Genomic DNA, 23,587 nt, shown 5'->3' on the forward strand with positions numbered 1-23,587 from the left:
AGGGGGTGTATTTCTTTTCTTCTTTTTTCATATACTTGTTTAGTATTCCAAGTATTTTCCCTTCTTTGTCTTTTTTAATTTTTTATTTATTTGAGAGGGAGGGGGGAGGAAGGAAGGAAGGGAGAGAGAGAGTGAGCTCCCATCCGTGGATTCACCCCCCAAATTCCCACAATGGCTTGGGCCCCTGATGCCCACATGGGAGACCCAGACAGAATTCCTGGCTCCTGACCTCAGGCCCGGCCCCAGCTATTGCCGTCATTGGGGGAGTGAACCAGGGAGTGGAAGCTCTCTCTCTCCCTGTGTAACTGCCTTCCAAATAACTGAAACAATAAAGCTTTTTAAAAATGGTTCTCTCGAAGTTTGACACGAGCTGCTTTCCTTGCCGTCGTCCTGAAGCTGGGGCCCAGCGTGTGATAGGGTGCTGTACAGCCCACGTGCTGTACGGGAGGGTTCCCCGCCTGCACCGGGCTGGGCTTTGTCTCTTCCAGGCTCTCTAGGAGACCCTCAAAGCTGAAGCTCCAGCTCCTTTGCCTTTTGCCTGCTTGTCCTTTCTCCCAGGGAGTACCAGCTTCTGCCTGCTCTCCCAGCTCCTGCTTTGTTGTCTTTGTGGCCTGTGGCTATTCTAACCCTTTGCCAACTCCTCTGATGCCTGTAAAGGGTTGAATACGCTTTGCCCAGCGTTTCTGATGTTCTCTGCAGGAAGCAGTTCAGAGCGTCCATTCTGCTCTCTTGCCAGAACGAGAAAGTGCATTAGCTCTGTGCGTTAGGGAGATAGGAGTCCTGGGCCCACTCCCAGCTCTGTCTTTAACTGGCTGTGACTTTATTTATTTTTTTTTTTTAAAGATTTTTATTTATTTATTTGAGAGGTAGAGTTACAGAGAGGGAGAGGGAAAGACAGAGAGAGAGGTCTTCCGTCTACTGGTTCACTCCCTAAATGGCTGCAACGGCCAGAGCTGCGCTGATCCGAAGCCAGGAGTAGGTGCTTCTTCCTGGTCTCCAGGTGGGTGCAGGGGCCCACTACTGCTTTCCCAGGCCATAGCAGAGAGCTGGATCAGAAGAGGAGCAGCTGAGACTAGAACTGGCATCCACATGGAATGCCAGGGCCGCAGGCGGAGGATTAACCTGTGCCATGGCGCCAGCCCCTGTGACTTTAGACAAGTCACCTGCACCCTCTGGGCATCAGCGGCTCTCTCTCTCTCTCTCTTTTTCAATCGTGTTTTCATCTGTATTTGAAAGAGAGAGACTTCCCCAAATGGCTGCAACAGCTGGGCCAGGACAAAGCCAGGAGTGGGGAGCTCAACCCATGTCTCCCACTTGAGTGACAAGGACTCACAGACCTGAGCCATCACCTGCTGCCTCCTGGTGTACACACTAGAAAGAAGCTGGAATTGAGAGTAGAGCTGGGATTTTTATTTATTTAATTTTTTAAAGATTTATTTATTTGAAACAGAGAGCGACAGAAATATCTTGCATCCCCTGGCTCCTTCCCTAAATGATTGCAAAGGCCAGGCTTAGGCCAGGAGCCTGGAATTCCAGCCAGGTCTCCTATGTGGGTGGAGGAACCCAAGCGCTTGGGCCATCTTCCGCTGCCTTCCCAGGGACTTTATCAGAGAGTTGGATCTGAAGTGAGAGGAGAGGCTGGGACTTGAACTGGGGCCCATGTGGGATGCTGGCTTCGCAGGTGGAGGCTTAACCTGCTGTACCACGATGCACATCCCGGAGCCGGGACTCTAACCCAGGCACTCTGACATGGGATTTGGGCATCCTAAAGGGCATCTTAACAGCTGTACGCAATGCCCATGCCTCCCCCTCTGTTTCTTACTTGGTAAAAGAGGGCCCAGGGGATAGCACAACCTTGAAGAACCTTTGATCCAGGTTAAGATTAGAATTTCTCCGTTCTTAGGATTTTTGTTTGTTTTTGAGAGGTGGGGAGAGTTGGGGGAGAAAGCTTCTATCGCTAATTCACTCCCCAGATGCCTGCAATGGGCGGATTGTGCCAGGGCCAGCAGCCTGGAGACAGAAGTCAATCCAGGTTTCCTTGTAAGGGGGATAGGACCCAACTATGAGACCCAGCCCCTGCTGCTCCACACCCCCTCGCAGGGTGCGCGTCAGCAGGAAGCTGGGATGTGGAGCTGCGCCAGCCTCGCGCCCACGCACTCTTTTATGCCCAAGTCCTATGTGCCGTGGACGTCTCTGGCAACACCTTCATCGCCATGCTCGACACCTGCCGCACTGCAGCTGCTTTAACATGTAATTCCGTGGCACGGAGCACATGCATGTCACCACCTGGCTGTCGCCACCACCCGCCTTCTCATTCTCCCGAACTGAAGCTTCGGACAGAGAAACAGCTCCCGTTTCTCCACAGCCCCAGCCCGTGGTTCCCGCCACTCTGTTTTCTGTCTGCAAATTTGACTATTCTGGGTACCACGTCTAAGCAAAATCAGTCAGTAGTTACCTTTTTGTGACTTTTCTTGTTTTTTGTTGACCCTAACAGTTTTTTAAAAAAGGTTTATTTATTTATTTATTTATTTATTTATTTATTTATTTGAAAGGCAGAATTAGAGGCAGAGAGAGAGAGAAAGAGAAAGAGGTCTTCCATCCATTGGTTCACTCTCTCTAAATGGCCACAATGGCCAGAGCTAAGTAGATCCAAAGCCAGGAGCCAGAAGCCTCTTCCGGGTCTCCCATGTGGGCCATCTTCTACTGCTTCCCCAGGCCATAGCAGAGAGCTGGATTGGAAGTGGAACAGCCAGGACTTGCCTATATGAGCGAGTGCCCATGTGGGATGCCAGCTCTGGAGGCGGCGGCTTTACCCACTACATCACAGCAGGCACCCCAACTCTAAAAATTTTAAGGGGAGCTGGTCAGGTGTTTTATTTATTTTTTAGAATATTCTGCGTTGGTGCTTGACTGTTTCTCATGATAAGACTGAGTATTAGTTGTGTATTTGTCGCCGTGTGCCCAGTAAGATGCTCGGTGCTGAGGATTCGGAGATAAAGCCGAGGTTCTTAGTTTGCTCACATTGTGGTTGAGGGCATTGCATCTCTGGGTGTTTTTATCACGTGCCTGGGATGGCACCGCCCATAGATGCAAAAGTGGGATGTAGGTGTCGCCCTCTGCCTTCAGACCTGCACTCTCTCCTCTGACTGCCTTTTCCTAAAAAAATAAAAAATAAAAAAATCATTTTTATTTATTTGAAAGGCAAAGAGAAACACATAGAGGGAGATCTTCCATCATTTCCCAAATTCCTGCAACAGCCAGGGCTGTACCAGGCTAAAACCAGGAGCCATCCAGGGCTCCCACGTGGGTCGCAGGGACCCAAGCACTTGAGACATCATCTGCTGCCTCCCAGGTGGTGAGCAGGAAGCTGGATCAGAAGTGGAGGCTGTGGGGCTCCATCCCCCACACTCTGATGTGGGGTGTGGGCTTCCCAAGAGGTGGCTTTCTGCCGGTGATGCCGCCGCTCACGCCCCTTGACTCCGTTTATCTGGGCAGCGCAGAGCCCGCGTGTCTACCCTCTTGGGCCATTTGGTATCGGGGGCCTGGCTCGAGCCAGGCAGGTCACAAGGTGCTGACCCAGCTCCATGTAACAAGCAGCCACTGCTCCCTTCTCAGCTTTCTCTGAAGTTTTATTATTTTTTAAAAAATTTTAAATCTTGTATACACACACAAATGCATATAATGCATGTTGTGGATTTAAAGAATAATAATAAAAATAAATACCTGGACCAGTGTTGTGGCACAGTGGGTAAAGCCACCGCTTGCAGTGCCGGCATCCCACATAGAGCCAATCTGAGTCCCAGCTGCTCCACTTCCAATCCAGCTCTCTGCTGTGGCCTGGGAAAGCAGTAGAAGATGGCCTAAGTCCTTGGGCCCCTGCACCCTCATGGGAGACCTGGAAGAAGCTCCTGGCTCCTGGCTTCAGATCTGCCCAGCTCCAGCAGTTGTGGCCATCTGGGGAGTGAACCAGTGGATGGAAGACCTCTCTCTCTCTCTCTCTCTCTCCCTCTCCCTCTCCCTCTCTCTGCCTCTTTCTGCCTCTGCCTCTCTGTAACTCTGCCTTTCGAATAAATAAGTAAATAAATAAACAGATCTTTTTAAAAAATTACCCATATACCCAGCACCTAGCCTAACAAAGGCAACGTTTCCAATGCGTTTTAAACCTCTTATGTGTTCCCCTAACATCCTGGCCTTTCTCTGCACCCCAGGGTAATCTATCTTTGCCGTTCTCTTGTTTCTCTTTAGTTTTACCACATAAGCCTGTATCCTATATGTTAAAGTGTTGGTTAATCTGGTGTGCATTTTGGCCTCCAGTAAATGCAGTCACATTATAGATAGGAGGTACTTCAACAGGCTCGTGGAGGGGTGGGCATCGTAGCTCAGTGGGGTAAGCTGCCTCTGGGAGCTCGGCAGCCTCTATCACAGTGCCGGGGATCGACTCCTGCCTTGGCTTCCAGGCCCGCTCCCTGCTAATGTGCTCAATGAGCGCCCAGGTCCTTGGGTTCCTGCCACCCACACGGGAGCTTCCTTGGGGCATCCCAGGCCACAGCAGAGAGGTGGATGGGAAAAGGAGCAGCCAGGACTAGAACTGGCGCCTATATGGGATGCCGGCACTGCAGGCAGTGGCTTTACCCACTAAATCACGGTGCTGGCCCCTCCATGAACTTTTTTTTTTTTTTTTTTTTTTTTTTTTTTTTAATTTTTGACAGGCAGAGTGGACAGTGAGAGAGAAAGACAGAGACAGAGAGAAAGATCTTCCTTTTCCGTTGATTACCCCTCAGTGGCTGCTGCGGCCAGTGTACCATGCTGATCCGAAGCCAGGAGCCAGGTGCTTCTCCTGGTCTCCCATGTGGGTGCAGGGCCCAGGCACTTGGGCCATCCTCCACTGCACTCCTGGGCCATAGCAGAGAGCTAGACAGGAAGAGGAGTGAGTGGAACAGAATCTGGTGCCCCAACTGGGACTAGAACCCGGGGTGCCAGGGCTGCAGGCGGAGGATTAGCCTAGTAAGCCACAGCACCAGCTTACAATAAAAAAGATTTTATTTATTTGAAAGGCAGAGTTACAGAAAGGAGTGGGGGAGAGAGAGAAATCTTCTCTCTGCTAGTCTACTCCCTGAATGGCTGCAATGGCTGAGGTTAGGCCAGGCTGAAGCCAGGAGCCAGGAGATTCTGCTGGATCTCCCACATGGGTACAGGGGTGCAAGGACTTGGGCCATCCTCTGCTACTTTCCCAGGCACACTAGCAGGAAGCTGGATCGGAAATGCAACAGCTGGGACTTGAACTGACGCACATATGGGATGCCGGCGCTTTAGACAGCAGCTGAACCCTGCTGCACCACAGGGCCAGCCCCGTCCATGAACTTTTTGAAGACCTCTTGTCTTAAGTTATGATTTGGTATTCTTAGTCAATTTTATATTTATGGGATTCATTCCTGCAGTTGTAGCTTATGTGTGTTCAGTGCTGTATAGTATTCCCTCACATACAGATGGTGTATATATATATTTTTTTTTTGACAGGCAGAGTGGACAGTGAGAGAGAGACAGAGAGAAAGGTCTTCCTATTCTGTTGGTACACCCTCCAATGGCCGCCGCGGCTGGCGCGCTGTGGCTGGCGCACCGTGCTGATCCAAAGCCAGGAGCCAGGTGCTTCTCCTGGTCTCCCATGGGGTGCAGGGCCCAAGCACTTGGGCCATCCTCCACTGCCTTCCCGGGCCATAGCAGAGAGCTGGCCTGGAAGAGGAGCAACCGGGACAGAATCCGGCACCCCGACCGGGACTAGAACCCAGGGTACTGGCGCTGCAGGCAGAGGATTAGCCTAGTGAGCCGCGGCGCCGGCTGATAGTGTGTATTTTTAAATCCATTCTTATGTCCGTGGGTGGGTGGGATGTTTGCAGTTTCTGTTTCTTTGAGTAGTGCTGCTCTGGCCATTCTCGGGCCAGAGGGTCTCTAGTATGTCACAAAGACCGCAATGACTGGATCCCAGAGTTTGTGCTGGACGAAGCCACCATGTCTGCAGACGCTCGGGCCCCCTGCCTCCCAGCCGCGGCGCGTGTGGGTTCCCTGCACCGCGTTTCCTCCCAGCTCCCTTTGCTGCTGCTCTGTCCTCTGCCTCAGCTATTCCACGTCTCAGAGGCCCTTGGCGATGCCCAGGCCTTGTTTGGCTGCTGGCCCGAGAGCCTCTGGACTGCTTACTCTCAGGCTGACCTGGGCTCCCTGCTTCCCTGAGAGCCTGCACCCTGGGGTCAGAGCTCCGGTCATGGCCCCCGATTCTGGGCCCCAGGAGAGCCTGTGGTTCTCGGGTGATCAAGGGGGTTTGCTCTACTTCTTCTCACCAGGTCCTGTGATGGGGGAATTTTCCCCTGTGGGGGGGATGGTGCCCCCCCAGCCCCTCTCTCCCACCCTGAGAAGCAGGAATTTCTAAGAGAGCTTTAGTGGCTTTTCCTGAGGCCTGTTGGCAGGTGGGGCCCGGCACCGTCAGTGCTGGCAGGAGGACGTGACATCTGTGCCGGCCCTAAGCCAGCTGCGTGGACGTCTCTGTGTGCAGCGCCAGTGCAGCCAGCCCAGGGCCTCAGGCGCGTGAGCCTGCATGGAACCCGGCCCTGCCCAGCTCGGGGCAGCTCTGGAACTCTCCTCTTGTTCCCTGTGCCTCCCTGCCGGAAGCTTCTCTGTCGATGGTGGCTGCACCAGGGGTGGCTCCCTGTGTTCTGGGCTCAGGGTTTCGGGTCTCCCTGGTCATGGTAACCACAGCCGTGTAATAGCTACCGGCAGACGGGTCTGCCTTGGAGACTGTCTCTCCAGCTTTGGTGTCCAGAGCCGGTGACTTGCCCTATCTTACCCACTGCTTCCTTGTTTGTAAACTGGCGACGCCGTTTACAGGTGGTGTCAATTTACAAAGCAGTCGTGTCTGATAACGCTCACCGGCCCGTGTGCTCATGGGTGCTGGTGACTATCAATACAGCTTTCTTTGGAAACACAGTTTCTCCTGGCTGATTTATGAGCTATGTCCTGTCTATTGGCAGCAGTCGCCAAGCCAGAAAATCAAAAGAAGTTAGAATCCAAGGCCGGCGCCGTGGCTTAACAGGCTAATCCTCCGCCTTGCGGCGCCAGCACACTGGGTTCTAGTCCCGGTTGGGGTGCCGGATTCTATCCCGGTTGCCCCTCTTCCAGGCCAGCTCTCTGCTATGGCCCGGGAAGGCAGTGGAGGATGGCCCAAGTGCTTGGGCCCTGCACCCGCATAGGAGACCAGGAGAAGCACCTGGCTCCTGCCTTCGGATCAGCGAGATGTGCTGGCCGCAGCGGCCATTGGAGGGTGAACCAACAGCAAAAAGGAAGACCTTTCTCTCTGTTTCTCTCTCTCACTGTCCACTCTGCCTGTCAAAAAAAAAAAAAAAAAAAAAAAAAGAAGAAGAAGCAGAGCAGCTGAGTTTGTCTTGAACCAGAGCTCTAATGTGGGATGCCAGCATGGCAGGTGGCAGCTTCGCCAGCTTGCTTTCCCATACCATCGCCACCAGAGTGCTGGCAATATTTTTGATCTTTGACACACCAAAAGGTAAAAATGGTTTCCGATTTTGTTTCAATATCAGTTTCTCTTACAAGAAAGACTGAGCGCTCTTCCGTAGTCACTTTTGTTTTCTGGGAGCTGATCAAACCTCATTTTTAATTGCTGTAAAATATTCCATGGAAAAGACTTACCATGATGTTTTTAAGCATTCTTGTATGTTGCTTTTCAATTTTTATGGTTTTAAAAATTATTTATTTATTTTAAAAGGCAGAGTTTATATATAGAGAGGTCTTCCATCTGCCGGTTCACTCCCCAAATGGCTGCATTGGCCAGAGCTGGGCTGATCCAAAGCCAGGAGCCAGGAGCTTCTTCTGGGTCTCCCATGTGAGTGCAGGGGCCCAAGCACTTGGGCCATCCTCCACTGCTTTCCCAGGCACATTAGCAGGGAGCTGGATAGAAAGTAGAGCAGCTGGGACTTGAACTGGCAACCATATGGGATGCTGGAGCCATAGGCAACAGCTTAACCTGTCATGCCATAGCACTAGCCCATCAGTTTTCACTGTTATCAGTAACACCATAGAGAACTGTTTTTTTGTATGAATCTTCAGTTTGAATTTTTTTCTTAGAATAGATTCTTGGAAATGCGATTTGTGGGTCAAAGGGTGTTGTTGTTTTAAAGCACGATGCTGACTTGCTCTTGGAAAAGCTCGGGCGGCTATACAGCGCCAGCAGCAATCCAAGTGCACTCAGCTCCCTTCCCAGGGCCAGCGCTGGCTTCCTGTCTATACAAACTTTCCTAGGACGCAGCTTCTGCAGATGCGTTTTGTGCTCCACGCCTGTGTTAAGCTAACCTTGAAAGCCGGGAGACTCTCCCTCTTTGTATGACAGTCGAATGGAGGCCTTTCTCGGTAAGGACAGGGTTCTGCCTTGGAGATGTCAATGTCTGTTTTCCTTTCTTTGCAAAACCCCACAGCCAAGTTTGCATGAATCATAACAGAAGGAAAACATTGCCATTGTTCCAAGAAGTGTTCCAAAGCTTCTCCACTGGATTATGGAATGGAATGGATTACTCACAGGCGTGGAGGCGTGGGGCCGCACAGGTGCAGGCTCTGCTGGGGATGGCGGCATCTGATGCTCTTTCAGCCAAAGCCAGGGAGGGGGACCCTGGGGAAGGGTCCCACGCGCTGGGCTGTATCTAGAGCGGTGTCACCCGGAGAGCAGACATTTGTTTTTATCTGCCCAGCATCTCTCTCCACTTCTGGTGTCAGGAACTTGTCTCTCCTGTGTAAACTACCACGTCGTGGCCTAGTGCGCACTTGGGGGCGGTCACCCGCCCAAGAGTGACCGGGACCTTCCTGGGATTTGACCTGCGAATGCTGGGACCCGTAAACTGTCCCAGCAGGCTTGGTGAAGCGGCGTGATTTAGGCTTGGGGTGGTTGCTGGCTCTCTTTCCCCCAGTATGGACGATGTCGTCTGCCACTGAAGGCGGAGGGCATGGAACTCAGGGCAGGCACAGAGTGCGGAGGCAGGGGGCTAGGAAGGGGTGGGCTTGCACCAGCCGTTTGAGGGCTGGTCTGAGTGGCATTGCTTTCTGCACTCACGGTGGGAAAGCTCTAGTGCGTGTGCAGAGGCCAGGGAGCCGGGGGCCGAGAGAAAGAACGCAGAGAGTCCTACAAAGAGGGCGCCGAGGGTTGGTGCTGGAAGGAAGCATCTGTGGTGAGATGCAAGCAGCTCGGCTCCTGGAGAGGACAGGATGAGGACGGGTTGCTGGGAACAGCAGAAGCGAGCTGGGAAGTGTGGAGTCGGGGAGGGAGCCTGTGCGTGTAGCCCGGCGCAGCAGCAGCAGCAGGAAGGGTGAAGAAGCAAGGGCTGCCAGGCGCAAGGCAGGGGCAGAATCCACAGGGCTGGGTCACTGGCTGGTCTGATTGGGCTGCTGGTACCACACCCGGGGCTCAGACAAGAGGCAGGCACTTCCTCACAGTGCCGGAGGAGGCGCGGACGTCTCGGGTGGAGGGGCCAGGAGGGCTGGCTGGCTTCCCACAGGGCCTCCTCCTCCACTGCTGAGCCTCCTCTAAGTACTCACTCCCCTCCCCTGCCCCACTCCCCACCCAGTACTAAGGGATAAGGGTCCCGCTCCCCTTACCTCGTTAAAGGCCCTCTCTCTGTGCAGTGACATTGGGTGTTAGGGCTTCAGGTCTGGCTTTTGGGCTTACGTTTCGGTCTGGAACACTAACCAAGTAGAAATAAGTTTGGGGAGTGCTATGATTAATTTGTGTTGATTTTTTTCTTACACCTTAAGAAAATACATTTGTAATCATAAACACGTGTGATTTTAAAATTTCCTTCTTTTCACTTATTGATACTTTATAAGCACGTTCCCATATCGGTGTGCAGCTGTTCTAGGTTTTTTAAAGACCGCAGTGTACCCCGCGGTACCCTGGCATTATTCCTAGTCTTTGTCTTTACTGTGCCCCTTGGCTGGCCAACCAGCAGTAGCGCCGTTCATCCATCCTTCCGTTTTGCCAAGCTCCTTCTAACCGTTCCTTCCTTCCTGTCTCGCTGCCCGTGTCCTGGCCTGGTGACCGGGCCATTGCAAGTCAGGGCTCCCCTTGCTGGCGGTCGCTGCGCTCACTGCATTCCTCCACTACAGAGGCGCCAAATGAATCCTATGGCTGCGACTGTCACGTCACTGCTCCGCCGTCAACTTCAGCTGGGCAATATTCAAGAACTCCTTAGACAACCCTGTGTTAACCTGACACGGCTCCTCCCTGCCCCTGCTGCTCTCACTCTGCAAGTGTATACTCTCCAGTCTGGGAGGCTCACCGTGTCCTTGCAACGCGCCCTGTCACTCCCAGCTCCTTAACTCCGCTTCCTCTGCCTGTTCTGACACCGGTCAGGCTGTATCCAGGTTGGGCGATCGGAAGGTACCTGTGTGCGTGTTTGGTCTTCCCGCTAGGCCGAGATGTGCTTGCCGGTGAGGACAGTGGCCGGCGTGCCTCCATGGCTCGGGTGCCGGCGCACACTAGCCCATGTTTACCCTAAACACACCCAGGCTTGTCCAGGCTCACGTCCTGGCTTGGTCATATACGAATCATGCGGCTTGGCCCCAGTCACTTAACACCAAACTCAATTTCTTGACCTCTAAGACTGGGAAAATGCTAGTGCTTAATTCCTATGGCTACTAAACCTGTGTCATGTGTTTGATTGCATGGAGAAGTCGACTCACCAGGACCTGCGACTCAGTGCCTAGTGAAGCTTGGCTGTTTGGACAATGATGACCAGGACCGGCCCTCTGGAAACGTTGCATTTGTTGAGTGCGTCTTTATTTTCTATGTTTTCATTATAGTCATTGAAAAATCACTGGCCCATTTACAGAACACCCAGGCAGACACAACTGTGCTACATTCGGTCCTATTTACTACTTTTCCAATTTTTGTGATATCAGTCACATAGCCTGACACACTCTTTTATCCTGTCGTAGCTGTCAAGGTGTGAAGATGGAAAATATTTAACACTTTCTCAAGCTTTCGGGATTTGGGCAGATGGCTTGTGGGTCTTTGCTGCGTGTGTTTGTTGTGATTGCTGCGTGTGTTTCAGACTCTGCTCGTGTGCAGACAGGAAGGAACAGTGGCCCCTCTCTCCTTCTCCTGATCCCCAGCCTCCTCTCGCTGGAGCCTCCGCCCAACACGCCCCTTCTCCAGCCCTGACTCGACACAGCAGAGAGAGGCCTCTCCGGTGATGACTTCCCCTGTTGGCAGCTCCAGCAGGTTTGCCCCTAGGGTTCAACACAGCTTCTTCCTGGGAAACAGCTTTGTGGCTTTTTTTTTTTGTAATTAATGAATTTTAGAGACAGAGAGGCAGAGAAAGAGAGAGAGAAGAAAGAGAATGGAAACTCCTATTACTAGGTCATGCTATCAAAAGTGCACAGTAGATGGGACTGGGCCGGGATCTGAGCTGGGGAGCCAGGGAGCCAGGGAGCCAGGAGTGCAACCCAGATCTTCCGGGATGGGGGACAGGAGCCCAGTCATGGGAGCCCTCGCCCTGCCTTGCATAGTCCGCATTAGCAGGCAGCTGAGTGGAGTCCAGGCGCTGGGATGTGCGGGGTGGGCACCCTGACTGCTGAGGAGCCCGGGGTAAGAACAGGTGCCATCCGCCCCAACACTCAGAACTTAAGGAAGTGTTAAACATATTCCAGCTTCACACCTTGGCAGTTAGGAAAAGTGTGTAAAGCCATGTAATTCATATCGCAAAGTAGGAAACACAACCAAATTTAATCATAGTTGTATCTGGGTATTCTTAGATGGGCCCATGATTTTCAATGAATATAATAAAAACATGAAAAATGAAATTTTTCTCTGCAGATGTTTTCAAGAAGTCTCTTCTGAGTATTTTAGAAGAGTGTACTAAAACTGAGAGGCATCCAGGAAGCTTATTTATTTATGTTGATTTTAATAGCTTTCAGAAGGATTTGATAATCTCCTCCATTAATCACTTAGATGGCTTTTGTTAGATTTATTCATTTCAGTTTGTATTTTTGGCACAATTATCTTTTTAAAAATTATCTTTTTATTTGTTGCTGATTGTTGAAATTCATCGACTTTTTAATATTGATTCTTTTATCCAGCCACTTGCTATACTCTTACTGAACTAATAATTTCTCTATGGATCTTTGTGTTTTACTGTGATGCTGATAATATATATGAGTGATGAATGTTGTAGGTGTCTTTTCCCTATCCTCACACCTTTTGCTGCTCTTCTTTGTCTAGTGCAATGTTGAAGGCAAATGTTGTAAGTGGCACTCTTTCCTCTGGTCTTGGAGAGAAGGCATTTCACTGGGATTTTTGCTGTCAGCTCATCTCAGAGGTCAGGGCCATTCTACCTCTAGTTCCTGAGAACTCATTTTTATATTTATCATAAATGGATAGTAAACTTTATTGAAATATTTCTTTACTAAGGACATTTTTTTCTCCTTTAATCTGTTACAATGGTGAATTACATGAATTAGTTTTCTAACATGCAAACAATCTTGTATTCCTAAGACAAATCCAGCGTGATCAGGATTCTTACATACATTGCTGGAATTAATTTGCTAAGTTTTTTTTTTTAAGATTTATTCATTTATTTGAAAGGCAGAGCAACAGAGAGACAGGGAGACACAGAGAGATCTTCCATCTGGCGGTTCATTCCCTAAATGCCTGTAACAGCCAGAGTTGGGCCAGGCTGAAGCCAGGAGTCTGGAACTCCATCTTCCACGTGCGTGGAAGGGACCCAAGTGCGTGGGCCATCCTCTGCTGCCTTCCCAGCCGCGTTAGCAGGGAGCCGGGATTAGAAGTGCACTTGTACGGGATGTGAGTGTCCCAATTAGTGGCTTAATCCATCGCACCACAACATCTGCCTTTGTTTTTTAAGAATTAAATTTTAACGTACTTATCTATTTGAGAAGGGGAGAGAGTGAGAGATGGAGAGAGGGAATTTCCCATCCACTGGGTCACTTCCCAAATGACTGCAACAGCTGGTGTTGGGCCAGGCTGGGGATTGGGGTCAGGCTGGAGACAGGATCCAGGGACTCAGTCCAGGTCTCCAGTGCAGATGGCAGGGACCCAGCTACTTGGGCTGTCACTGGCTGCCTCCCAGGGCAAGCATTAGCAGGGAGCTAGAACTGGGAGTGGTGATGTGACTGAAACCCAGACACACAGTCTGGATGTCTTAACCAAGTGGTGTCTCAATGACTAGGCTAAGTCCTGACCCCAAGTTTGCTTAGGTTTAGAAAAAGTTTGTATGTACATCCATCAGTGAAATCGTCCATTGTTTTTTCTTCTATGCATTGTCCTTTTCAGTTTTGTTATTAATGTTATGCTAGCTTCATAAAAGGAATTCAGGTGTACTTCCTCCTTTACTGTAATCTGAAGAAGTTTGTGACATATTGAGGTTACTTGTTCCTCACATGATTAGTAAAAAGTTCTTTTTTTATTTTTTTATTTTTTTTTATTTTTTATTTTTGACAGGCAGAGTGGACAGTGTGAGAGAGAGAGAGACAGAGAGAAAGGTCTTCCTTTGCCGTTGGTTCACCCTCTAATGGCCGCCACGGTAGCGCGCTGCGGCCGGCGCACCGCGCTGTTCCGATGGCAGGAGCCAGGTGCTTCTCCTGGTCCCCCATGGGGTGCAGAGCCCAAACACTTGGGCCATCCTCCACTGCACTCCCTGGCCACAGCAGAGAGCTGGCCTGGAAGAGGGGCAACCGGGACAGGATCGGTGCCCCGACCGGGACTAGAACCCGGTGTGCCGGCGCCGCAAGGCGGAGGATTAGCCTGTTGAGCCACGGCGCCGGCCTCTGCCCATTTTCTAACTCAACTGTTTGTCCTGCTACTGAGTTGTAGGAGTTCTCTATTTACTCTGGATGCAAGAGCTGGGTCCAGTACGTGTTTGGGGGTGTCTCTTCCCCAACCTGCCTCTGCAGTGGCCGTAGGACAGTTCTCGGCAATGACGTGTGTGGGGAAGCTCCGACACTGGCGTGTCACTCAGGTCCACTTGGAGGAAGTAAGCTGTTCTAGTTCCTGGCAACCTTTGCACTGGCTGTGAGGAGGCCCCAGGGGAAGGCTGTGGAAGATGGTCCAAGTGCTTGGGCACTGCCACCCATGTGGGAGACCTGGATGGAGTCCCTGGCTCCCGGCTTTGGCTGGTCCCAGCCCTGGGCATGGGGGAGTGAACCAGTGGATGAAAGCTCTCTCTTTGTCTGTCTCTCTGCCTGTCAAAGAAATAAAGAAAGGAAAAGAACTGGACCTTTGGCTGCCAGGAGTGGTTAGCTGGTGGCCTCCAGCTGCAGAGCCTCCCCAGCAGCATTGGAGCTGAGGTTTCTCTCTCCCCAGACAGCTCCCAAGCCAGTGCTGAGTGTGGCGGGGGCCCAGCCACTGCTGCCCAGCGTGGACTCTTCCATTGGCATTTTTGCTCCACTCCCTCACTGGGTTGCCTGAGGCGCTGAAAGATACGCGATTGAAGTCCGCGACTTCTCTGACTTCTGGGCCTTGTTTTTGTTCTCCCCCCTTTCACAGGATCAGCTCTGCATTGCTCTCTGAAGATTTTCCTCTCCTGCTTAACCTTCCCTGGGTCTTTCCCAGCTCCTGGCCTCCCACCTGGATCTTTCGCTTCTAACGCCATGTCAGCATCTGCTTTCTGGGGGACACGGATTGGTGTACATGGTGACTGTTGGTTAAGTCTGAGCATGGGTCTGAGCTTTTACTTGATCTTTGAGAGGTTAAGCTTAGAATTTCTGTATCTGGTAATATTCAACATGGTGCCAATCTTGAACTTGACACAGAACTTAAGGTGTTTATAAGAATTGTGTGTTGGGCGGGTGTCGCGGTGTTAAGCCGCTGCTTGTGACGACTGCCTTCCCTTTGGACCGCTGGTTCGAGTCCCAGCTATTCTGTGCCTCTGATGCAGCTTCCTGCAAATGCACTCAGGAAGTAGTGCATGACCGTCCACGTCCACATACTTGGGTCTCTGCCACCCGTGTGCGAGACCTGGGTGGAGTTCCAGGTTCCTGGCTTTAGCCTGGCCTAGGCCTGGCTGTTGTGGGCTTTGGGGGGGTGAACCAGCAGATGGAAGATCTACCTCTCCTTCTCTTTCTGTGTCTGTATGTGTGTGCATCACTCTGCCTTTCACTGAAATAAATCTTAGAAGAATCCTGTTTTTTGAGAACCTAATCAAATAATCTTATGTCTTTGAGTATTAATCAGGTGTAAACAGCTTTAAGAAGTACAAAACTGATAGAATAGTGTCTAAGAACTCTGAGAAACCATGGAAGAAACTCTGCTGGGAGACTGGAAAAGAAAGAGACAGGAACGTAGAAACCAAACCTTACACTGACAAAGGTGGGCAGAGCACACTGAAAGGGGAGAGGGACTTTTGGGAACCAGATAACTGCGGTGTAGAAATCCTGGTTGTGATGCCGGCGCCGTGGCTCAATAGGCTAATCCTCCGCCTAGCGGCACCGGCACACCGGGTTCTAGTCCCGGTCGGGGCGCCGGATTCTGTCCCAGTTGCCCCTCTTCCAGGCCAGCTCTCTGCTGTGGCCAGGGAGTGCAGTGGAGGATGGCCCAAGTGCTTGGGCCCTGCACCCGCATGGGAAACCAGGATAAGCCCCTGGCTCTTGCCATCGGATCAGCGCGGTGCGCCGGCCGCAGCGGCCGTTGGAGGGTGAACCAATGGCAAAAGGAAGACCCTTCTCTCTGTCTCTCTCTCTCTCACTGTCCACTCTGCCTGTCAAAAATAAAATTAAAAAAAAAAAAAGAAATCCTGGTTGTGAGTGATCAGTAAAGTCAGATTCGTGTGAAGATCAAGCGCAGTGAGCATGTGTTACAGCTGAGTGTCTTGTAATGCAAGCTGCTGTGAATTAAGTGCTAAACACATAAAATAAATATATGAAACTAGCTGTGTCTGCGGCAACTTGTGCCATTGCAAGAGCTTTTAAGAGTCGCTAGTAAAATAATAATGCGTTTTGTTTATCTGGCTTCGCATCTGAGAAAGCAGTAGGCATTTCCAGGTGGCCGTGCAGCTCGCCTCCCTGGAGTGGCTTTCCGTGGCTGTGGTCCCGTGTGCGTTCACTGGAGTCTTGTCCTTCTCACCTTGCCTGAGACACCCATCCGTAGCCACCTGCTGCAAGCTGGGGGATTCTCTTCTGCTGTCACGACTTCCCCAGGACTTGTCTCTAGGGCCACACAGGCCACAGCCCTGGGCACTCTTCTCCATAGTCCATTCATTCCTTTGACCCAAGAAACTCATTATATTCCCCCTTCCTCCCGTGCCCCGGTTGACCCAAGAACCTCCTCTCTGCCTGGCGTGGACATTCTCAACCTGGCTGCCTATTCACTACTACAAACCCATTTCCCTGCTGGAAGGAGAAAGGAGTTCTGGTCTCAGATTTTCCCTTGGGCCCATTTCATGGGCTGCCTGAATGCCCTTGAGGACAGAGAGGGCCACCCTCATCTTGTCCCTTGCCATCGTGCCTGCCATGGTTACCTGCATGGAGTAGATGCACACAGTCTCGTCCTCAAGAAAATAAAACTGAATTTCTTCTGAAGGTCAGTTAAACTTAGTGTTCCCTATATCCTCCCTGGAAGGCTCGGATGAGCCAAAGGTGTGGAATTTGGGTTAAAACAAACCAGGATCAGTATCTGTCTTTGGTAGTCACTGGCCATGGAACCCTAGTTGTAGTCCTTAACTCCTGTGGGTTGTGGTTTTCCACCTGAAAAGTAAGGCCAGGACTTTTGCTCGTTGATGCTGACCTGTGTAAGCGTGATACACGGTTCAGTCCTCTGAGCCCTGTGTTGGGAACGTAGGCGCCGTGAGCCACAGTCACACAGCTGGTTACCCGCTGGCCCAGGACCTGCATCCCCACTCACTAAGGACATGGGCCGTGGAAGACTCGGTTCAGATCCCTGCTCGCTCTCTTGCTAGCTGGTTTCATTGTGCAACCTCTCCAACCTTCATTTCCTCTGTTATAGCTCTCAAAATTCTCTATTCTGCTCCCCAAACCCTTCTATTCTGTTCCCCAAACCCTTCTGGGGGTTGTAGGAGTCTGGAGAGCAGTGCAAGCAGCCACTTCCACAGCTGCCCGGTCCCAAGCTGCGTGATTTGTGACCCTCTGCCCATCTCTGGGCAGAGATGCGGGGAGGAGAACGTGTGTGCATTTGGATAAACAAATGCACGGTTGACCAGGCATACAGGCTTTGATCAGCCTCCGTGGGAGAAGCAACAGGTCCTGGCTGAACCACACATTCCCTGAAGTGAGCCAGTTCAAGTTCATTGTGCATACTTCAGATATCTCCCATGACCTCAACTTTTAGGTCCTGGAAACCACTCCCTGGACCCTCTGTGGCCCCATCTGGAATGACTGTTTACTTTATCAGCACATGGGGTTTTTCATTATAACATCATATTACGAGGTGCCGGGGAAGCCTGTTGTCAGGGCGGCCGGAGGCAGGGCCTTGTACCGTCGTACAGCTTTCCCTGGGTCCTGTTTGAGGCGCCTCACTTTTGGGGTCACAACACTGGAAACCTGCTGAGAACTCTGTTTTCATCCCTGTTTCAACATGGGTTTTTCTGAATCTTCTTTTTGCTCTGAATTTGCTCCCGTTGCTTTGTGTTTCTGCCGACGTACTCTGCCCTCCCGTGCTCGGGCTGCGTGAGTTGCTCCTTCTGACCAGTAGCCGGCACCTAGGGAGCAGGCTGTAGTGAGGAGCAATCCAGATAACGTGTGCAAGCGCCAGGCTCCCTGCCAGCACCGCATACATTAGCTGTAATTACGTCAGCAGCAGTCATCCTGTGGGCACGAGCCATGGCCGCAGGAAGTACCCAGTACACCGAAAATGCTGGGGAAATGAGAAATGTTCAGCAGGGACTGGTTCTGCTGCTGTGTGTCTGGGGCCCAGCAGCCCTGACCAAGCACCTTTATTTACTTATTCACTGAGTGTTTGTTGAGATGTGCAGGGTGCATTTGTCGTATTTACAGCTGCCCAATGTCTTATGATTTTTAAAAAATTTTCAATAAAATTTTAACTTTGGTGAAATGCACAACCAAAAATATATCATCTTAATACTTTTTTAAAAGCAGATTTATGGACCGGCGCCGCGGCTCAATAGGCTAATCCTCTGCCTGCGGCGCTGGCACCCTGGGTTCTAGGCCTAGTCGGAGCGCCGGATTCTGTCCCAGTTGCTCCTCTTCCAGTCCAGCTCTCTGCTGTGGCCCGGGAGGGCAGTGGAGGATGGCCCAAGTGCTTGGGCCCTGCACCCGCATGGGAGACCAGGAGAAGCACCTGGCTCCTGGTTTCGGATCAGTGCCGTGCGCCGGCCGTAGCGGCCATTTGGGGGGTGAACCAACGGCAAAGGAAGACCTTTCTCTCTGTCTCTCTCTCACTGTCCACTCTGCCTGTCAAAAAAATAAATAAATAAAAAAATAAAAAAGCAGATTTATTTATTTGAAAGGCAGAATTACAGAGAGAGAGAGAGAGAGAGAGAGAGAGAGAGAGAGAGAGATCTTCGATCCATTGGTTCATTTTCCAAATGGCCGCAATGGCAAGGGTTGGGCTTGGGCAAAGCCGGGAGCCAGGAACTTCATCCAGGTCTCCCACATGAGTGTAGGGGCTCAAGCACTTGGGCCATCTTCTACTGATTTCTCAGGCACGTTAGCAGGGAGCTGGATGGGAAATGGAGCAGCTGGCATTCAAACTGGTGCCCACATGGGATGCCGGCATTGCAGGCGGCAGGTAACCTGTTACGCCACAACACCAGCTCCTGTCTTAACCATTTTTACGTGTCCAGTTTAGTGGCATCAAGTACATTCACGTGGTTCTGCTGCCGTCACCACTATGAGCTCTTTTCAGCATGCAGGGCCCTCATCCTTTTTTTTTTTTTTTTTTAAGATTTATTTATTTGAGAAACAGGGAAAGACAGGGAGATAAAGAGATCTTCCCTCCTCTGGTTCACTCCTTAAATGCCTACAACAACCAGGGCTGGGCCAAGCCAAGGCCAGGAGCCAGGAGCTCCATCCAGGCCAACATCAGCTGCCTTCCCAGGAGCATTAGCAGGAAGCTGGATCAGAAGTGGAGTAGCTGGGATTTGAACCAGGGCTCCGATAAAGGATCCGGGTATCTCAAGCCAGGACTTAGCCTGCTGTGCCACATCACCAACCCTTAAAGGGCCCTTTAGAACTGTTTCTATACCCAGTGAGTGCCTCGTATGTCTTCCCAAAGAGGAAGTCAGAGCTCACAATCTCAGCCTGCACAGGGGCTGGGACACAGGCCCAGGACCAAGCTCAACCTATCCAATATGTCCATGTAGATCCTGATTCCATGGGGAGCCACAGGAGGATGGGCACAGGTAGTAGCCAAAGTGCGAGGTCGTGGATGGTGGCGGCCGCAGTGGCGGTGGCTCCGGGTGGTGGCGAGGTCCGGTTCCTGATGCGGATGCATCAGCATCTGTGTTCCCGGCATCTGGAGCTTGGCTTTGGTGGCAGCTTCCTCATCAGGCCGTGGGCATCACTTTGTGTCTGTTCCTCTCAGCTGTGCTCCTGGATAAGTTCCTGGTTTTGCTTAACCAGAGAGGCACTGAACCCTGCCTGTGCTTTTATCAGAGGGACCGCGGAGAGGGGGAGAAACCAGCGTTGCTGAATCTTCTTGCTTTTGGATGTTGTTGGTGGGGCCACCTCAACCCTGAGATCCATTCTTTTTTTAAAAAAATCACTGTATTGGAGAGACAGAGGGCTCTTATCTTCTGGCTCCCCAGATGTCCGCAACATCTGGAACTGGGGAGCAGGGACCTCGATCCAGGTCTCCTGCTCGGGTGGCAGGAGCCCGATCATTTGAGCCATGCGTGGCTACCAGGTCCCAGGATCTGCATGGGCAGGAAGCTTGAATCAGGAGAGGGAGCTGGGGTTCGGACCCTGTGGGCTCCCTTCTGATGAGTGGCTCAGGCCCCAGCTCACTCCTCACCTCCCCATCATTCAGTCCAGGCAGGGAGGGCTCTGGGATGCCACTGCTACCTGCCTATCGTTGGGACCCCGTGGGAGAAGTCATCTCAGAAAGTGGGCACTGGCAGGAGGAGGCCTGGTGCTCTGGGCTGTCCAGGGGTTTGCTCTTACTGATTGCCTTTTTCCTCCACAGAGGAGGTTTGCCCGGATAGGAGGCATCCGCTAACCACACTCATTTTGTGCTGAGGTTTTCTGCTGGCTTTTTGATATTTGCCTGGGAGGCACATTTTTCGGAGAGGGGCACGGAGAGGGGCAGGTGTGCGGTGTGGTGGTTGAGAGGCCAGTTGGGCTGCCTCTCTCTGTGCTGGGGTGCCTGGGCCTGAGTCCCGGGGCCACTCCCAGCTGCCTGTTAATGTGCACTTGGGGACACAGCAGGTGACAGCTCAGGTATTGGAGTCCCTGCCACCATGAGGGAGACCTGGACTGCATTCCTGGCTCCTGGTGCTGTCTTGGCTGCTGTGGGCATTAGGGAAGTGAACCAGCAGATCTCTCTTCTTCTGTCTTTCTATGTCTGAAATAGATTTTTGAAAGAAAAAGGCACAGAGAATAGGGAGTGTCAGGTTGGCCCGGCTTCCTGTCTGCCCTGCGAGGGCGTGAACACCTTCCTGCCTCGGTGTCTCCACGGCGGGGCTGGGCTTGGCTTCCCAGTGCATGGCTCACATGAGTGCCGAGTCTCTTTTCTGTGCCAGGAACATTCTGGAGACGCAAGGATGACTAAGAGGTTTGCTGCGCAGACTCCCAGCCCAGTGGAAGTGAGCGCACAGGTGCAGGCCGTGGCCGGTGTGTTTTATTGAATGAGGTCACACCATCATTTTGTATCCATATGGCTATATGTCACTGGAGCCTTATCTTGCAGGCCTTCCCCCTTCTCAGTGCTCCTGGGACTTTGTAGGGGAGCTGTTGTGACCCTGATGGTCGCTTGGCAGCTGAGCCATGCTGGATGGGGGCTGGGTCAGCAGGCAGGCCCACGAGCCTAGCTGACTTTGGTTCTGTTGGGCTGTAGGGGCCCTTATCCCCACAGAGCCTCAGGGAGCTGAACGTCTTTCCCTGCCAGGTGAATAGCTGTGGCCCCGCCTTTCTGGGCAGGGCTGCCTCCTCCCAGGATGTCTGGTGCCTGTAGGCGGTACCCACGCCCTCCGTGCTGTGTTTCTGTGTCAAGAGCACACACGACCAGACCCAAAATGCACCACTCCAGCCTCAGCCACAGCGGCTTCAGCCTTGAATAGTACCTGCATGGGGCTGTCAACAGCGCAGTCTTGGTGTCGCTGGCCTGGCCTGGTTCTTTCTTGTCTCTTCTCCAGCTCCAGGTGAAGACTGGCCGCCCAAGTTCTCTCCTCTCCCAAGCTTTGCCTGCGCAGGAGTCTACCTCCCCCTTAGTGGGAGAGACGGAAGGGCAGCAGGACCATCCAACCCGGGCCACGCACAGGAAGCCTTTTCCGCTGCATGGGTGGCTCTCCCTGGCCCCTCGGGGACGCCAGCTGCCTGGGCCAGCTCCACATCTTCACGGCAGACGCACACATGTGGATTTTGCTGAAAAGAAAGGGCCGTCACCTCCCAGAGGTGAATTCCATTCTTGCAAAAGAGACCGGCTTGAAGCTTTGAAAACACAGGTTCCCTTTCATGCCCAGTCTGTAGGGGTCTGAAGGACCTCGGGAAGGGGCCGGTTAGCTGCCGCTTGCGACGCTGAAGTCCTGAATCAGAGCTCCATCGTGGCTGCTCGGCTTCCGATCCAGCTTCCTGCTCATGCATCCTGAGAGGCAGCAGACAAGGGCCCGCGTGCGTGGACCCCCGGCACCCACATGAGAGACCTGGATGCAGTCCCTGGCTCCTGGCTTTGGCCTGGTCCAGCCCCTTGCTGTTGTGGGCATTTGAATAGTGAACCAGCAGATGGAAGATTCTCTCTCTCTCTCTCAATCTGTGTCTCTCTCTCTCTCTTTCCATACCTGAGAGTCTGGATTTGATTTTGGGCTTGGGCTCTGGCTTGCAGATTCCTGCTAATGCAGACCCTGGGAGCGTGTGGTGATGGCTCAGGTGACTGGGTCCCCCTACCTATATGTGAGACCTGGATTGAGTTCCTGGCTCATGGCTTCAGCATTAGCCTAGCCCCAGATCCAGCCATTGCACGCATTTAGGGAGTGAATCAGCAGGTGAGGGCTCTGTCTCTCAAATAAAAAATAAGTAAACTTTAAAAATACGCAAGTGGGCTGGCGCCGTGGCTCAATAGGCTAATCCTCCACCTTGCGGCACTGGCACACTGGGTTCTAGTCCCGGTTGGGACACCGGATTCTGTCCCGGTTGCCCCTCTTCCAGGCCAGCTCTCTGCTGTGGCCAGGGAAGGCAGTGGAGGATGGCCCAAGTGCTTGGGCCCTGCACCCCATGGGAGACCAGGAGAAGCACCTGGCTCCTGGCTCTGGATCAGCACAGTGTGCTGGCTACGGCTGCCATTGGAGGGTGAACCAATGGCAAAGGAAGACCTTTCTCTCTGTCTCTCTCTCTCTCACTGTCCACTCTGTCTGTCAAAAAAAAAAAAAAAAAAAAAAAAAAAAAAAAACAAACAAAAAAAACCCACAAGTGGTTTACATTTTGATCTATTGGATGGTGGTGCTACAAGGAACATGAGCCCGATGGCCCAGCCACACAGATGAGCTTCTGGGGGCCCAGTCCTCTCCCCCGAGGGTCACAGGCGGTCAGCCTGCTGAGGACGTAGAGTGAAATGAGATCATCCTTGCCGTGGGGACTCTAGCAGAGTAGCACCGCTGAGGGAGTGCCCTGGGGGTGCCCAGCCGCTGCCCCTGCCCCTGCCTCTTCACACTTTGTCCTGTGCGTGGCTGTGACCTTTAGCCACTCTCAGACCTTTGACCCCGGCTCCCTGGCCTGGTTATTTCTCTTGCCTCTTTCTCCCTGGGCCTGGGAATTCTGAGAACAGACTTCTGATTCCTTCTCCCAGGCTCTCCTGGGCTCAGGGCTGCCCAATGCACTCATGACTCCCATCTCCCCCGCCCCGCAACCTGCCCCCCGTAGGCTGCATTCGGGAGCCCAGGGGTCTGGGTCCAGGTCACATGGGGTTCACTGACCTCTTGTTCAGGAGACGAGATGTTGACCTGGTGCGAGACTGGGAGAAGAGGCCAGGAGAGAAGCAGCCCCCTCCTGGGAAGGAGCCCGGGGCCTCTGGATGAACCCCATGGCAGGTGCAGGGTGCAGCCGGCACCACTACCCTCTAGCAGCCTCCTGACTGTGTCTGCAGCTCTGACCAGCTCAACACCGAGACCTCAGCTTTCAGTGACAAATTTCCTGGGTCCAGGAGACGTGCTACAGATACCAGCAGTGTGTCAACCAAAGATATTAAATTAATAAAGAAATAGAAATCTAGAAAACACAGCCATGACAGAGGGAGGCCAGAATTGCCCGGGGGCCTCTCTAGGGAGCTGTGACGATGAAGGGAGACCGAGTCCCTTCTGCCCCTTGCCCGCGACTTCCCAGGCCCCACACTCCCTGCTCCTGGGCCGTGCTCACCTCCCGCCCCTCCCAGACACGCCTGCGTTCCTGCCCCCTGCCTTCG

Source organism: Lepus europaeus, chromosome 18 (genome assembly GCF_033115175.1).
Source record: "Lepus europaeus isolate LE1 chromosome 18, mLepTim1.pri, whole genome shotgun sequence".
Lineage (NCBI taxonomy): Eukaryota > Metazoa > Chordata > Mammalia > Lagomorpha > Leporidae > Lepus > Lepus europaeus.